The following is a 14,496-nucleotide window of genomic DNA, read 5'->3' as shown; positions in this document are numbered from 1 at the left end:
AGGGATACCTTCAGAGGGAGCAGCCCTGAACAGCCTCGAGTGGCTTGTTCATGGCAGGAATGAGCCGTGCAGGGAGGGGAGGGGAGGGGTGGAGATGCAGCCCTCTGAACATGCTGCAATGTATGGCTTGCCTCTGGAACTGAGCTCCAGACATAGGTGCCTCCTGGCCTGCGAGCCAGGAATGGCCTGGCCCAGCCACAACAGGCCAGTCAGAGGAAATGACTGACCGTGTGCTCTACTGTGCTACCGGTTCTAAGCAGGAACTTCTAATGCGTCCACCTTGTGTCAGAAAGCAGGTACCACAGCACCTACAGGACAGCGGGCGGTGGGGGGGAGTATACTGTCCGAGCACTAAGAAGCTACCTGACCCAGTTCTTTGCCTTGTCTGACCTGTGGAAGTGGGTCCTTATTGACGTGCTTCTCCCGCTCCCTCTCCCCTGGATGAGATGGTCCAGTCATTCACGCCCTGCTGATCTGGCTGCAAGGTGTCCGCTCCCTCCGGCACACACTTAGGGGATCAGAATCCTCTGCTACGCAAATTTAGGCCCTGTGCAAACTGCAAAGTATATGGATGTGCCCCCCTTCAACGCTCAGAAAATGTTTTCTCTGAAACCCTTTTCTCCCTCTGCTCCTATTTCATTCTCAGCAGCACTCTAGTCAGTGAGCGGCTTCAGGAAAAAGGGTCTCCCACTGCAACTCTGCTTAATGGAAATGGCTGGCCCTGCCCCTTCTCCCATCACCTTGCAGGAAGGGTGGAGGAGATCAGTCATGATTCCCCTAAACAGGACCTTGGGGAACCCCCTGAACAGAGCCAGCGAACCCTGCGCAGCCTTACTCTGCAGAATGGTTTCCTGGGCGATGCTCTCACAAATCAGTGTGCACCAGGAAAAGCCCTTGCAAGTTCCTCCCCCAACAGCTGCCATGTCCTCAAGAAAAGACATTGTGCCCTTTGGCCAAAGGAAAGTGTCCTGGCCTTGCTGTCCAAGCCCGACCAAAGAGGCTCAGGGCGGGGAACCACCTGCCTTGCTCACGCAGCTTGATATGATCATCATCGAACGTTGCATTCACTGCGTTGGATTATGCCCGGTCCCCTAGTTAGAGAAGGATATTCAATTAGAGCATCTTATCTCTGAACACGTGGCCTGCACAAGGCAAATTGGCCGCCCAAATTAGCCCTGTGATGTCCATTGATGTGGCGAGAAATAAGGCAGGACAAACCGATGAGAGAAAGAAGAAAGGCAGGCCCCGGGATCCGGGGGAAGCAGGAGTCTCAGTCCAGCTTTGCCTCTCGGGTTGCCCTCTTTGCAGATAAGGACCAAACGGTGCGCAGAACATCGTGGTCAGGCATGGAACCAGAATGAGAAGGAAGGGCACTCTCACTACCCAAAGTCTCCTCCCCTTTGCGCACCAGGAGAGGACGTGTGTCTCTCCTGTTCCTGGGTTAAAATGAGCTGCAATTTCTCACTGCACCTGAACCCAGCAAATCCCAGACCTGTCAGCAAGGCGGGATGCCCAGCCAGAAGCAGCAGGCGGCTCTCCTTGCGTCCTCTGACCAAAGGGATGGTGTGGTCTCCACTGCTTCTTGCTGGTTTGTCTGCAGGAGCATCCATATTCCTCAGGGGAGAGAAGCCTGACAGAGACTAGCCCCGTGGCTGCCAGCTGCCCTGCCCGTCCCTCCCCTCTGGTGCTGGATGTGGAGTGGTCTTGCCTGGCCTTTTCTCGGGTGCTGCTGCCGTCAGATGGAAACCTGCGCCCGGGAAGCAGCCCTGAAAACTCGTTGCTTCATTTAGGCTCCAGCCCCTTCTCTTTGAATGGGTGATCAGCGATATGAGGCTCCCCCTCCTTCCCCTGCTGACTGGCTGGGGGAAGAGAGGTTCTAAGTATTTCAGAAGCAGAGGTGAGGGTTCCAGCAGACGTGGGACTGCAGGGAACACAGGAAAGGGCCCTTGGAGGCAAGAATGCGGCATGGAGATGAGCAGCTCAGGCCTCCTTGTGCCTTGACAAATTGCAAGAACTTTGAGATTAAAGCGGGATGCCAAAAGCTAAAGCTCCTTAAAAGATCCAACAAAAATAGATTTTGGCATTTAATTTATTGCTCGGCTTTGTCCCGCTCCTCAGTCACTGGGAGGGCCTCCCAAGTCCACTCAGGGCTCCTCCGAGGCTGCAGTGGCGCCCCCTGCCCTCCCTCCCGAGCAGGAGTGTCCAGGGTCCAGGTGGACTGTTCCTCCCATGTTCAGCATGCCTCGTCACATGGCAGTGCATCCATCCTGGAGTAAGGCGACGGAAGGGCTGGTTTTGTTACGCCGGCAGCATGGAGAGAACTACCTCCTCCTTGCAGGAGAGCAGGCTGGATTCTAACTGCCTCCTCAGCTGCAGTCTTAATTCGGCAATAAACATGGGAACAACGATGCGCTGAGGGTCGCTGTTGGTTTGTTGGGCTACAGTGGCTGCGGTTGCCCAGGGCTGCGGGCACTGCACGGCTCAGGCATAGTCTTGATGCCACCTTCCTCGAGGCCTTTGCTGAGCAGCCCAGCTCCTCCGCTAGCACCTGGCCTTCCCCCACACTTTCCTCAAGAGCTGTAACCTGCTGGTCTTTGCCCACCCACCCCTGGGGGAGTCACACTGAAGTTCCAGACTCAGGGAGGCCTTTTGCTGCTTCTGGGTCATGTCTGGTGCTGCTGCAGTCACTGATGCCATCTGTGTTGTGTTGCTTGATGCTGCCTGGTGAAATGTGGGCCAGCTGTGAGTGGGGAAGCCATTGTGTGGACACTCAGCACACGTCCTCAGATGCCACATGGGAGAAAGAAACCTAGCTTGATGGGGGGGGGGACAGAGCAGGCCATGCCCCCCTTTCTGTGTCTTCGAGGCCATCTTTGGGAAACGGGAAAGGGGGTGGTCTAGGCAGAGCAACTGCCCAAGAGGCTCCTCCTCACCCTACTGCCATGCTGCTGGGAGAGGGAGACCTCCCTCCAGCCCGCGGCTCACACAATGGCCTGCCTCTTCCAGGCCCTCATTCCACGATCTGCAGATTGGGCAGGACAAAGGCGCCATTGTGCAGGACCCTGCAGTAACCAGGCAGGCTTTTTCATCCCAGCCTGTAAACACAACCCGTGGCATTGTGTGCGATTTCATCCAAACCACTCTGGCTTGTAAAAGGCTTGGATTAGGGGAGCGCGGAGAGGCCCAGGCTGCATCCCAACACACGGAAGCTCTTAGGAGCAGTGCCAGGAGGGCGCATGGAGCAAATTGTGCGGCACTCGAGCCAGGGGCGAAGGGGCTCTGGTCTTCTCCAGAGAGTGAGTTTCTGTCCAGGCATTCGCTTGGTGTTTGGTTGGATTTTGTACAGAAATGGGAGCTGAAGCCCCTGTGCAGAAGGAATAAATGGGGTGAGAGCAGAGCCCAGACAGTCCCATCCAGGCCTTGGCTTGGCTGGACTCACCTCTTCCACAGCTAAACGCACATCACTGCACTCGTGTAGGTGTGAGAGTCATATGAGCAGACACGGGCCATGAATGCAAAGTCACGAGCAGTTGCTTCTCCTCTGAAAGCCCTTGGAAGTGTGATGTGTAGGAAGGGCAGCAGCTCCAGCCTCTGCAAGGCTGCTTCCTCTTGGCACTCCACTCCCTCAAAGCCGAGCTTCTGGAAATGGAGGGAAGCTTTGAAAGGGGAGCCAAATTTCTTGTGGCTTGGTTGTCTGTAGGAAGGTGGAGGTAACAGATGGGCCTTGCTGCTTCAGAGAGTCAGAACCAGCAGGGCAGCCCACCCAGAGCTGGCTTGGCAGGAAACAGGAAAGGCACGAGATGGAAGAGACCTCCCTTTGCTTCAGGACAGGGCAGGGGGCTGCATTTGGCTGGGCAGGGAGGCAGGCAGGAGAGAGTGGAAGAGGGTCCTCAGTTCACACAAGGGCTCTTCTCCTTCCAGCAGCCACAAGAGGAAGAGCTCCGTGAAATCTGGCAATTGATACACTTCCGTCAGTCGAAGTGGATGTAAACAAAGAACTCATTCTCTGACTTTTGCTGTCTTCATCACTGGGAGGGATCGACAAGGCCGCCACATTTGGGCGCAGTCCTCATGGGAAGCCGGAGACTCAGCCTCGCTCTTCACAGTCAGTTTGTTTTAACATGAAGATAGTCATATCGGTTGTCTTTGAATTTGCACTGTGCGTCTCCAGATGGTTTTTCAATGGGGGGGCCTCACATCCACCCTCGGGTGCGGAGTGCATCCAGCAGGGCCACTTCAGGGACTCACAACCACAGAGTTTATTCCTTTAAAAAATCCCCCTTTCCTACCCACAGGCAGCATCCCAAATGCTGGTCCCAGTGCGATGTCCTTCCTACTTGAGCCTGGTAGGCTCTCAGGGCCACTTGGCAGTCCGGGAACCAACCAACTGCCACTGGTGCTCAGGTTAGTTGGCAACCTTCAGTCTCGAAAGACTCTGGTATCGCGCTCTGAAAGGTGGTTCTGGAACAGCGTCTAGTGTGGCTGAAAAGGCCAATCCGGGAGTGACAATCCCTTCCACAACGGGAGCAAGTGCAGTCTGTCCCTGGTCTGTCTCCCTGGCTATGGGCCTTCCTTCTTTGCCTCTTTGCCTCAGACTGTTGGCCAAGTGTCTCTTCAAACTGGGAAAGGCCATGCTGCACAGCCTGCCTCCAACCGGGCCGCTCAGAGGCCAGGGTTTCCCACCTGTTGAGGTCCACTCCTAAGGCCTTCAGATCCCTCTTGCAGATGTCCTTGTATCGCAGCTGTGGTCTACCTGTAGGGCGCTTTCCTTGCATGAGTTCTCTATAGAGGAGATCCTTTGGGATCCGGCCATCATCCATTCTCACGACATGACCGAGCCAACGCAGGCGTCTCTGTTTCAGCAGTGCATACATGCTAGGGATTCCAGCTCGTTCCAGGACTGTGTTGTTTGGGTTAGGGTTCTTGGTATGTTCTGTCAGCTTCTTGTTGGACCAGACTCTCTTTGGTCTCTCTCTCCTTTAGTATCTCTCTCCTCAATACAGAGGTGCTCAGGTGGGTGTTTGTTTTCATTGCCATCCACCTTGCAGGAGGCCAATCTTTCTCTCTCCTTTCGAAACAGCTCCACACACTCCTGCTGCAGCTGCACTGTGACGTTTAATGGCGCCCTGCTCCAAAGGGCTTGTTTACACTTGTGGCTTACCACAACCCAGCCCGAAACCCCAGAGTCTCTCCAATGAAGTGTGAACACATCTGTTCTGGGGTAATTGATGGTTAATCTCCGGCACTTCACACCTCCTTTATGAGGTGTGAATGAGCCCTCAGAAAAACCCACCTTGTTGAGTTCCACAAAGCAAGGGATTCTGCAAGGCAGCCTTTGGGCCAACAGCAGGATCTGCCTGCCAGGAGTGTCAGGAAGAGCCTCTCCCATATCTGTGGATAGCAGGTGAGAAAGGCTGACCTTGTGGGTCTTGGTTTGGGAGGTGGCACCACAGGCTGCCGCAGTCAGACCCATAGGACTGCCCAGACAGACACACGGTCGATGGTTCTGAAAGCTGCAGAGAGGCTGAGCTGAACCAGCAGTGATGCAGGTCCCCTGGAAAAGGTCATCCATCAGGACAAACAAGACAGGTGTAGTTCCCATATCAGATCAGAGTCCAGGCTGATAAGGACATTATTCACAAACAGCACATATACACAAGCATCAGTTAGAGTTATGGAAATCTCACATGGCTCCCCACGGACAGAGCTGGGGTTTGTCTTGCTGCGGGCAGCAGCCTTTGGCCCTGGCAGCTGAACAGTGAGCTGCGAAAGTCCAGCTCCCAGCCCAGGGAGCAGGGCATGAGATCTCCTGCAGACTGGGACACTGGGCAACATCCTGCGAGTTCTGCATTCTGAAGTTTTTCAAAGTTCCCTTTTTTGGTGGGGGACACACCTTGGAGTGATTCCCTTTTAAACTAAATCTTCAGTCTTGTTGATGAATTAAAATTGATAACCCTGGCCAAATTCTGCGCTTTGATACTTTCTAACCCCCCCCCCCCAATCCAACAGTACCCATAATTAGGAACGTTGACAAAAAACAAAAAATAAAACCATGAGAACCAAGCCTGGAATGCATGCAAGCAAACCAGGGTGTCTGCCTGAGACCCTGAGCCCCATCAGGGCAGACAGCCTCAGTTAGCTCTCTGGGGGTGGAGGGAACAGCCCATCTTGCCATCTTGGATTTCCAGAAGCAGGCAGGTATGTGGCCGTGGCAACCCCACACCCCTGACCCTGAGGGCAGGCTGGTCTCCTGTGGTCAGCCAAAAGCAGCAGCGGATCAGGAAGCAGCAGTCATTCTGCAACCGCAGATCAGGAAGGAAGTCATTCTGCTCCCAGGGCTGTGCCTGGAGCCCATTTGCCCCCCTGCCCCTCCAGAGTCTCCCTGCTCAGCGCACCGCAGGCCTGCTGCATACCACCAGTCTTTCAACCCCTCTCCCGAAGCCAAGCTGCTCTTCAGCACCAGCCTATTCTGCTGTGATGAAATGGCCAGTCAGCCAGCCTGGAGTGGAGACAGTGACCTTGTGTCTCCTCTTCGAGCCTCCTGAAATGGCAGCTGACAGATTGGACCAAGGTTGCTGACTCCTGCCGGCTGCCTGAGTGATGGGGAGGGGCAGGGGTAGTCAACAGGTTGACATTTCGGCACTCCAGCAGGGCCCCCTTCACCTCCGCCTGGCCCAGGAATTCAAGCCGAGACGGAGGAGGAGAGACCAGAGGCCCTTCCCCATGTTCATACCGCTGAGAGTCCCAAATGAATCACAACCACTTTTCGCCTTTTGCCAGGTGCTGTTATTCCATGGGAAAGGTGTCAGTCCTCCCCCCAAAGGTCCCTCAGATTTGGCAGAACATGGTGCCAGCCTATGAACCCATCTGGCCCAGGCACCTGCAGTGTAGCAATGGCAGCCGGCATTCTGGCCTCCTTGTCAGGTGAGAGTCCGGCTGAACACATCCCTAATCTCATGGCACCTTTTCACGGAAGGATCACGGCGGCTGCAATGCTGGGATGCAACAACTGCTATTCTGTGAGCACGGGTTCCATACTTGATGGCCGTACTTAGAGCATCAGGTCACACCAGGAGTTCACTTGAGAAGGGACTCAGTCCGTGAATGTTTGATCTCTGGACCTGCCTGCCAAGGTCTAGCGCTGAGGCACAGGAAATGTGGAGAAAGAGCCTCGTTCCTTTGAGCATGTGGTAAGTGCCGCCGCTAAAGGCCAGAGCAGTGTAGAGGGAGCCTTGTCCTCTAGATTTCCTTCTTCCCTTCCTCCCAGGCAACACTAGTCCTGCAAGGACTACCCCACCCCCGAAGAATCGGCTTCCTTTTCCTTGGAATCAGATAGTGTTGCTGTGGAAGAAGTCAGGGTCCTTTCTCTGCCCACTGGGCCCTGCAGAGAACTGTGGGGAGAAGCCCTCTGGGGCCCAGTCCCATGCCTGTTGTGGCCTGCGTGTACCTAGTCCCAGTCGCCTGGCAATGGAGACCCCTCAGGCAGAGGGATGCCTGGCCAGGCTGGCAGGCCAGAGGCCTTGGCTTCTGGGCAGCAGTGACAGAGTCAGCCGTCCCGCCCCAGGTCACGCCACATCATTCCTGTTCTCCAGTTGGGGGATGAAGCCTGACCGGCTGCGACTTGCCCGAAGCCCTGCCGGGAACCTGTGGCCAGTGTGGGCCGCTTGCCTGCTCCTGACTGAGGCCTGCACCACACATTTGTGCCCGCTCTGGGGCTCTTTACACTCAATTACTGTGTGTCAGTGCTTGGAAGGTGCAAATGAAATTCACAAGCCCCTCCCATAACCCCCATTTAGCCCCCGTTTAGCCAACTGATGGCCCCCACAGTAGCCTTCTGAAACCAGTAGCTGAGGAAGGCTTTTCAAGGGGGCTGAACTCCCCCCACTGCCTCTTGGTCTCTGGCAGCTGAGTGTGTGAACCGACTCCACAGAACAGTGTCCTGTTTCTTCAGCGAGTGGGGAGCAGGCGAAGGACCTCTCTGTGCTGCTCCCTCCACACATGCTGGCTATCGATTGGTGGGGCTGGCTGCAGCCGTCCTTGGATATCCGTGCCTGTGTGAATGAGTCCTGCAAGACCACTCTGGCTTCGGTCTGAACGTGCTGCTTTGCCCACGTGCCCCACACAGTGTGGTGACGGCCAGCATGAAGCGCTTGTCTGTGGGAGCAGAGCAGTGTTTCCATAAGGTGATCTCATGGCTGGGCTGGGCCCTGCACCTGGGGAGGGAGCACTCCCACGCGATGATGTCACCCAGCCAGCATTCCCTGGAGAAGGTCTTCCCTCGCAGAGCTGTCAGCAATATCTGTCCAACAGAAGCAAATATGAACATTGTAGTGACAAGCGCCCTGGAACCAAAAGCCCTGTTTTCAATAAAAGCCTCGCCTTCAAAGAGTTCCCAGCACAACTCCTGGGATCAAATAAGAGCCCAGCTGCCTGTAACAGTTTTAAATCCATCACTGGGAGATTAAATTCTAAGGGGATTGGAACTTTCAATATACACAGCAGAGTCTTAAGTACCTCTTCATTTTCTGCATTAAGGAAGGGGGGGGAAGAAGGCGTGGAGAAAGTCCAAAATCCCTCCCACGCTCATCCCTGCGTGACTGCAGCCCTCCATGCCCAGTGTGATGGGGCCAAGCCTGGTCTTCAGGATAAACCAGCCCTCTTGGGACAGCCGGGGTTGGAGCCAAGGCAGCTCCCTGCACACCAAACCCCTCTCCCACCAGAGGAGGGGATCTGTGGGCCTCCCCCACCATCTCTCTACCAGCCTTCCTACATCAAGTCAGTATTTCGGGGCAGCTGGCGCCTGCTTCCCTGGGCAGCCATTATCACTAAAGCTGCAGGGCTGCCATCACAAGGCTCTTGTGGCCCCCCATGAGACACCTGGACGGCCTGCTTCCAGGGGGTCCTCCTGGACTGGGGAGACTCCTTGGGGTGTCCCTATCTAGAGCAGTGATTTTCAACCTTTTCCATCTCAGGGCACACTGACAAGGCACTAAAATGGTCAAGGCCACCACCAGGTTTTTGACAATTGACAAGGCTGGTGGGGGCTCACATCTCCCGTTGGCCCTATTAATGAATGACCTTCCCCCAAATTCCTGTGGCACACCTGTGAACCACTCGCGGCACACCAGTGTGCCACGGCACAGTGGTTGAAAATGGCTGCTCTAGAGCAATGAGTGCAGGTCGTGCAGGACTATCCCAGTGACAACCAGCAGCATCTAGTTGGCAACTTTGGGGGGTGATGGAAACATTCAGCAGAGACCCAGATCTGTGTGAACGCGACACTTTGAGGGTGGTGGACAATGGTTGGGCTAAGGTCCTTCCCACAAGGAAGTGGGAAAAGTGGGGAAAGTGTCTTGCCCAAAGCCTGTCCAAACATTTTGGGCCAGCATTGCCCAGAATGCAGAGGGAAGGGTGAGGCCACAGCCCTCCAGCAAACCCGGCCGCTTCTGCGCTGGAAGATTTTGTGGGCAGGTCGGACGCTTCCCTGGGCTGGCACCAGCCCACGCCAGGCGGAGGGAGGGTGACGAGGCTCCAGCCTGCAGGTGAAATTCCTTTCCCAGGGCTTTGTCTCTGCCAGGGTGTGGTCCTGGCTGGGACCCGAGGCCTGGGGTGGGGCCGCTCCACGGTGTCTGCGGCAGCGCCATTGTTCGCCCTCTGCCTGCCTTGGGCTGCACACTCACGGGGGTGGCTGGGGAGGTTCCTCTCTTTGCTGGGCTCTGCCAGCCTCCACCCGGAAGCATTCCAGACATTCCACCCTAGTGATGGAAGCTCTGGCACCCTTCCGAGGGCTCCCGGGGATGGGCAGCAACCCAGATCACGTCAGGCTACAGCTGGGGGTGCACGCACCTGAACACGCTGGCACCAAATTTCCTGCCAGGTCATGGAAAAGGTGAGGCTGCCGCTTGGGTGCCAACTGTAGCCGGAGAGGCCCCCCGTTAGCACCTCCAGGATTGTCTTCCACCAACACCTGGAGATGGAGGCTGATTCCTGGAGTCCCTGCGTTGGTCCTGGAGGGCTGGTAGCCCTCTACAGCTCAGGCACAAGCTGACTCGATGAGGATTAGGCTGGAGTCACTTGCTAGAGCCAACCTGCCCTTGACCCACTTGGGAGCAAACACTAGAAGGTATTCTTCGGGCTACGGGGATAACGGCATGGAGCGGATGGAGGCCGTGGAGATGCCTCCCCACCCATGCAGTTGGATCTCATGGCATAAATGGAGGGGGCTTCAAAAATGCAGGAGAATGCAGGAGCAACTCCCTTCAGGAAGTGACGGTCGGCATGCTGTGATGAGGGTTGCCTGGGACTGGAACGATGCAAGCTCTTGTCTTCTTTTCTGGTATTTCCTCCCCCAGCATTTCGAACAAGCCTATCGCTTTGCGCCAATGCACTTAAAGATCAGACAGATTCATGAAGGACAAGCCAGCTCTCCAGAAGAGAAGCAGTGTGTGTGTGCTGGGGGGGGGGGGGCTCTTGGAGGCTCACCCCAGCATGTACTCAGTGGATGGGTAACAGGGGCGCCTTAAAAACGAATGGCCAGGCTCAAACAGCACTGTGGTGACACCGGGGTGAGCAAGTCAATGTACCTGTAATCCACATGACATCTGTGTTATTCATTCATGTTGTTAAAAGGCAATACACTATTGTCAGGGGTGACTGCATACACAACATGGCATGTTTCTGCTTGGTGAACTGTCACTTGTATTCTCCCCTCTGACCTCCTTTGTATGGACTCAGATCTCTGCAATATGGAGCTGTGAGCGAGTAATACAGGCAGCTCCCATGTAGACTTGCCTCGAGACAGCTTGTCACATTCCAGAACTGCTCCGGTGGTGATCAACTGGGGAAGAGAAACCTTGGGCAGAGTGGTGCACGTGGCACCACTGACCTTCTCTGGCCACTGACTGTCCCACACTGGCAACTCAGCCTCTCCATCCCTGGGCTCCTGTAAAAAAACTTGAGAACTGCTGCAAGATCTGGGGTGAAACGCTACCCTAAGGCACATGGAAGTATCGCAACACGTTCAAACTAACCACAATTTTTGTCACAGAAGCTCTTGTGTATTATAATTCATTTTAGCAGATGTGTGAAGTGTCCTCTTCAGCTTAATCCAGTGCTTCCCAAACCTTTTCAACTGGAGGCTCCCTTGGCCTACTGGACCACTGGCTGCAGCTCCTCCTTAGGGCTAGAATCCTATACATTGTATAGCATGGCAGACTTTGCACGAGGATTCTGTGGCTTCCCTGGCTGGTTTCCACAGCTCCTCAGGGAGCCACGGCTCACAGTTTCGTAACTACTGGCTTAATCCTAATCAGATTTGTGTGTGGAAAACATGGAGAAGCAGAGAGCAGGGCCTGCAAGGGTTTGCTCTGTGATTCTGCCACCTTCTTCACATATTTCACCCCGAAACCAGTCACAAAACATAACTCTTTGAGCATGCTCGGGTTGAATCCAAGATGCAGCTTTGTTCTCTGAGCTGTATGGAGGATTATGTCCATGTCGCCTGAAATTCCCTGCTCTAATAATTCCTCCATTGTACCTGCTTTGAGGTCAGCATCTTTTTCTTGACCCAATTCAGTGGCAAGCTCCAGCTGGGATCCTCGGAAGGGGCTCTCCCCCCCCCTCAGGCCTGCTCACCTATTCCCTGCGGTCCACTTGTATCACCCACGGCCACACCCAAGTCCAGCTCTCTTCACCCAAACTAACCACTGATGATTTAATCACTTTACAAGGTAATTAGCATGCAGAATGAGACTGAATCCCCTCTCCAAATTCATTTCACTTAGGAAATCAATCCAATCCTGCCCAAGGGACTTGCCTGCCAAACTTAATTCCAAGTAATTTAACAGCAAAGTTCTTTAATGTTTCAAATGCAATAGGATGAAGACTCGCCAAAGACATTTAGCAAATGCAGCTGTAGAACTGGCTCTCCCAGGAGGTGGTTCTGCATGCAGGTGGATGGAGGCTGCAAGAACTCTTCCCACAGCAGAGCAGCTCCTCCAAGGGTTCATCCTGCTCAAAGCTCTGCTGGAGATCTGGCTACCTGTAGGCAGCATCTGCTGACCAGCCAGCAGGGCAGCGATTCTTCAAAAGGGGTCCCAGAATGTCCTGGGGTCCCTCGGAAGCTTGGAGGGGGAAAAGTGTCTCTGTCTGTGTCCCTTACATACAACCACCTTTCCTTGCAATCGGTGGCTGTGAGAGAGCCTTGGGGGAGGTAGCAATGGGGGCTCTAATCCACTGGGGCAAAAGTGAGGCCCAAGAAGACACAAGCAACTAGGCGCTGAGGGTAAGCCCTAAAACGTCCCCATTCACAGAACTTCTTCAGCACACTGAGGAGTTTTGGCAGAAGAGCTCATATGGAACACATTCCCTGAAGGCAGAGCCCCCAAACCTTGGGTCACAGGGGGTATGTGACAGTACTGAAACCCCCTCACTGCATGGAGGATGGGCCTGCCTTCATTTTTTTTTTTTAAATAATGATTTATTTATTTATTACAGATACAGGTAAGGAAAATTGGATAGACTTAGGGCTAGGACTACATAGGTTACACACAAGGGTGGTGGCCATCGATTACAACAAACATTAATCCAAACGAAATTAATAATCAATACAAAAATTATCATATTCATTAACCCAACTGGTTAATACTTTAACATTCCATATTTTTCCTCTAACCTTATCTATCCTATCATTAAAAAAAACACTTCAGACTTTTACTTATACACTCTTCTTACCACTAAACTAGTCTCTAAAATAAAATCTTTCTTATCTAATTCTTAATTTCTAATATCACATCTAAAAAAGAAGTCTCCGATTACAATGGTATTACCCCCTTCAATATCTCTTATAACATATTATACATCATTTTCCATAACTATCCAGTCAAAAAAGGCTTCAAATTTTTACTTATAGACTCTTCTTACCACTAAACTAACCTCTAAAATAAAATCTCTTATCTGATTCTTAATTTCTAATATCACATCTAAAAACAAATATCTCCAATTGCAATGGTATTATACTTCGCTTATCTACCACATATTTATTAACCCAAAATACAGGTTTAATATTTTCTCCAAAATAAATTGACATCTATAATTTATTTTATTTACCTTCTCCTTTATAAAATAACCCTTTTATTTATCTTAATACCACTTTAGTTTACACAATACTTATATTCCAAATTTACAGTTCCATCTAATTTATTTCATATATTTACCACTTTAATTATCACGATACTTATATTCCAAATTCCCTTTTCATCCACTTTAATTTAATCTAATTAATAAAATATTTATCTTAATACCACTTAATTTCCGCAATATTTATATTTCAAATTTTCATTTAGATCTATTTTAATTTAATATAATTTAAAAAAATTCTATTTATTATTCAACCATTTTGACCTTATTGTTTACTTTGTACTCTATCTTATTGGTGTTCCCTCTTAGTCCTCCGACTGGTTCTTCCACTTCTTCTTTTTCTTCTTAAGTCCCCCCCCCCTCTGTTTTTCTTTCTTCTTTTTCATTCTGTTATTCTTGAATTCAATCCATAAATTCTTCCTCTTCTTGAGACAGCTTGCTCTCTGAACATTTCCTCTTTTTTCTTCCTTAAGATTCTCAGTTATTATGACAATTGCTTCTTCCATCTCGTGTCCCATTTCAAAATACTCCCTTTAACTTCACCCGACGTCTGATCCATTCTTTTTTCTTCTCTATTGTTTATAATCTGTTCCCGCGAGTTTACAAGGGAGGTGCTTATTTGCCCAATTTGTTCAGAGAGTTCTCTGACTTGTTGCTCCATTTCTCTTCTAAAATCCATCACAAAATCCACCAACAAGGCCTGGCTTTCACGATCATCTTTTAGATTTTCAAAAGCCATTTTTATCAACACCAACTCAAACCACTTCCTGCAGGGCTACTTTCTAATTTTGTATCCAGGGCTACTTTCCAAATTTTTATATCCAAAAAAAGTCAATCAAATCCACACAGTCAAATTAGGTTAGTATGCCTTTAAATGACCAAAAGAAGAAAACAAAAATTCAAGCCTCTTGCTGAGAAACCGAAAGTGGCAGTGTCCAGGCTTAAATAAAGGCTTTTTGCTGGGAAAATGAAAGTAGACTTTATTTCCTTCGTTGAAGATTACTTATTTATTTCTCTTTGGTACATACCATTAAAAAAAAATATAATCTTGTACTTACTCCAGCAGGGGAAATACCAATTCACCTATTCCCCCCCTGGGTGGCTAAGGGCCAGCGTGAATAATCTTGTATTATCTCCTCCTCCTCCAGACTGCTTACTTACAGTTCTTGATAAAACTTTTTAATGAGCCAAGTTCACTCACTTGTAATAGCTTTTTTCGCTGCGATGTTGTTGTATCTAGGCCGTGGGAGGACGGGTTCTCAGCTTTCCGAGCTTCTCCAATATGGCGCCTGGGATAGATATGATTCAGCATAGAGCAAAACAGAGAGAAATCCTTGAAATTGCCTGTTTCTAAGGATC

The sequence above is a fragment of the Tiliqua scincoides genome, chromosome 12 (assembly GCF_035046505.1).
Source record: "Tiliqua scincoides isolate rTilSci1 chromosome 12, rTilSci1.hap2, whole genome shotgun sequence".
Classification (NCBI taxonomy): Eukaryota; Metazoa; Chordata; class Lepidosauria; order Squamata; family Scincidae; genus Tiliqua; species Tiliqua scincoides.
This window is presented reverse-complemented; position numbering follows the sequence as displayed.